The sequence below is a fragment of the Mandrillus leucophaeus genome, unplaced genomic scaffold, assembly GCF_000951045.1.
Source record: "Mandrillus leucophaeus isolate KB7577 unplaced genomic scaffold, Mleu.le_1.0 Scaffold457, whole genome shotgun sequence".
NCBI lineage: Eukaryota > Metazoa > Chordata > Mammalia > Primates > Cercopithecidae > Mandrillus > Mandrillus leucophaeus.
In genome coordinates this window covers 63,980-67,100 of record NW_012104887.1, presented here as the reverse complement: position 1 = coordinate 67,100, position 3,121 = coordinate 63,980, and the positions used below count along the sequence as shown (strand labels likewise).

General features: G+C 39.0%; 2 protein-coding genes across 3 annotated transcripts in view; one reads left to right on the top strand and one right to left on the bottom strand.

Moving 5' to 3' along the window:
- The window catches only part of LOC105549785 (histone H2B type 2-F), a 43,417-nt gene that overhangs the window by 13,137 nt on the left and 27,159 nt on the right, over nucleotides 1-3,121 (bottom strand). The window lies entirely within an intron of this gene.
- FCGR1A (Fc fragment of IgG, high affinity Ia, receptor (CD64)) overlaps nucleotides 1-3,121 on the top strand; it is a 23,294-nt gene that overhangs the window by 13,130 nt on the left and 7,043 nt on the right. The gene's annotated exons all lie outside the window — the stretch shown is intronic.

Sequence of the window (3,121 nt, the reverse complement as noted above, 5' to 3'; positions counted from 1 at the left end):
TTTTCTGAGACAGAGTCTCACTCTGTCGCCCAGGCTGGAATGCAGTGGTGCGATCTTGGTTCACTGCAACCTCTGACAGAGCTGTTTCAACAAGACACTTTGGACAGTTCAAGCAGAAGTGTCTCATGATTCAAGTGACAACAAAAGGACTAGGGCTGGAATGAGGCAATTTTCTTCACCTCTACATAGACTCTAGGACACCCACATCAGTGACTTATTGAAAATCATATCTTTTTTACATCACATTTTCATGTGAATTTTCGTTGAAATGTAACTTATGTACAGCAAGCCATAAATGTACACCACAGTAAATTTTTGCAAAATAAACAGCATCCCGATCTATTTTAGACATTTCCAGCACCTCAGAAACTCCTTCTTGCCCATTTCTAGTCCACCCCCTGACACTGACTTCCAGCACCATAGGTTTTTTGCCTCTTTTTGAACTTCATATAAAGGGCTACAGTATGGGACAGGATGTACTCTTTTGTGTCTGGCTTATTTTTCTCAACATTATGATTGTGAACTGTATACGTTATAAATTGAAGTTCATTTGTTCTTATTACTGTATATTTCATATTTTCCCGTTCTGCTGAGGGACTCGGGCTGTTTCTGGTTTTGACCTCTTACAAATAGTAATGCCGTGGACATTTTTTAAACATGATTCAAATATTTTCTACCATTACTAGTGTTTGACAGTTTCTGATGGAGGTATGTTACAATTTCCCACTCTTGGATATACAAATGCAAATTAAGCATTTCCTTAATGACTATGATATTGACCATTTTTCACATGTTTATTGCCTATTTGGGTATCCTTTTTTGTAAGGTCTTTTTGACAATTTTTCTATTGCCTGTCTTTTACTGACTTATAGGAGTTATTTATATATTCTGGATATAAGTCCTTTTTCAAGTGTTTTAAATATCTTCTCCCACTCTGTGGCTTTTCTTTTCACTATCATATTATAGTTTTGTTTGTTTTCAATGAACAAGACTTGTTAATTTTACTACAGTACAATACACCAAAAATTTTGGTTGTTGCTGTCTATGCCCTATTTTAAAATGCTTTGCCACAGTCAGCCATGGGGAATTCAATTGCAGCTCACTGACTCTCAGTCATTTCAATTTAATCAGTATATGCTAAGACCAAGAAAATGAAGCTGGTTGGTGGACCCGGGTCCTAATCACATGGCTGACTCCAAAGTCATGAAGATGGGGGAATGATTGCTGAGTAGGAAATTAGTAATGTCTGCTAAAAGCTGCATCTCGTGAATTTTGATATATAATACTACCACTACCATTTAAGGTTAAAAATTTATAAATTTCCATTATACATTATTTTATTCATGAATTATTTAGATGGTTTTTGGAGGGTAGTTTTTTGTTATTGATTTCTCATGTTATGGCACTTTGGTTAGAATTTGTGTTAAATATGGTATCAGTTCATTAGTATTTGTTGAAAATTGCTTTGTGGCCTAATTCACACTTAATTTTTCTAACATTGCATGTGTGTTTGGAAAGCATATGAATTTTCTTTCTAAAGTAGAGCATCCCACAAAATCAAGCCTATTAATTGTGTCATTCAAATATTTTCTACCATGACTAGTGTTTGACAGTTTCTGATGGAGATGTGGTACCATTTCCTACTCTTTTGGATATATGAAGCAAAGATGGCAGTGTTTGGGCAGTGCAGTCTTTCAGCACCTCCTGGCTGTGGGTGGGAATAAGGGAGGGAAGATAATTAATTATATTCGGAAGCATTATATCCGTATCCATGACTGTAAAATTCATGCTACGTACGGCATAGAAACACTTGCCTTCCAGTCTTAGATAAGTTCTGGAGGGGGGAAAAGCACTATTGTCTCTTCTCCTTCTTGGTCTCCTAAGAGCCCCATTTTTATTTAGCCAAACCAACTGCCTCTGGAGAAGAGAAAAGTAGTTGAAACATTTTTGGTTATGTGTAGAGGTGTACGTCAAAAGGAAGAACCCATTGACTTGGAGCTTGTTTTGCTAGTGGTATCATTGATCTTACATATGTGAGTATTCATATCAATGTAGTGGGATGTTTATATCTGGATGTTTGCCCTTCTGTGTGTTTGTCTTAGGATGTGTGGTCCTATTAACAAATTTGTCAAGAGTTGGAGTGTATTTGTTTTATATTGCTGTGTAACAAGTTTAGCAGCTTGCAATAACATACATTTATGATCTTCCTGTTTCCATGGGTCAGGACTCCCATCACAGCTTAGCTGAGTGCTCTGCTGAGGGTCTTCCAAGGCTGCAGTCAGGGTGTTGACTTTGCTGTGTTTCTTTTTTCAGCTCTTCTAGGCTCACAAGGTCACTGGCAGAATTCAGTTCTTTGTGGTTCTAGGACTGAGGTTCCTACTTTCTTGCTGCACGTCAGTAGGGGGCCACTCTCAGCTCCTAGAGGCCCTTGACTTGTGGTGCTCTCATAGGTCCTCTCCTGGCATGGCAGCTTACTTCTTCAAGTTCAGCAGGAGACCTTCTCCATCCAGACTGCTAAGATAGAGTCTTACATGATGTAGCAATCCCAAGAGTGACATTTCATCACCCTTGTCATATTCTGTTGGCTAGAAGCAAGTCATAGGTTCCACCCACACTCAAGGGGATTATACAAGGGAGTGGGTCATTGGGATCATTTTAGAATTCTGTCTACCATGCTGTATGAACTGTTTTTGTTTCAATCAACTTCTGAGATCTGGAAAGGGAAGATAAGAAAGGGCCGTGTGCACAGTTGCCAGTAAAGATTGCTTTTCTTTCCACCGAAGCTAAAGATATTTGAGGAACTGGATATAGGCCTGAGATTTAGCAGAGCTCTGAGGCTGGATGTTGCAAGGAGAAAAAACAGAAAGCCCACAGGGCCAAGCTTGGGCCTCCTTGTACCTCCTTCACTGTATACATACATTTTGGGTTCACTTTTTTCAGACTGGCTACTACTGCAGGTATCCAGCAGAGTCTTCACAGAAGGAGAACCTCTGGCCTTGAGGTGTCATGCATGGAAGGATAAGCTGGTGTACAATGTGCTTTACTATCAAAATGGCAAAGCCTTTAAGTTTTTCTACCGGAATTCTAAACTCACCATTCTGAAAACCAACATAAGTCACAA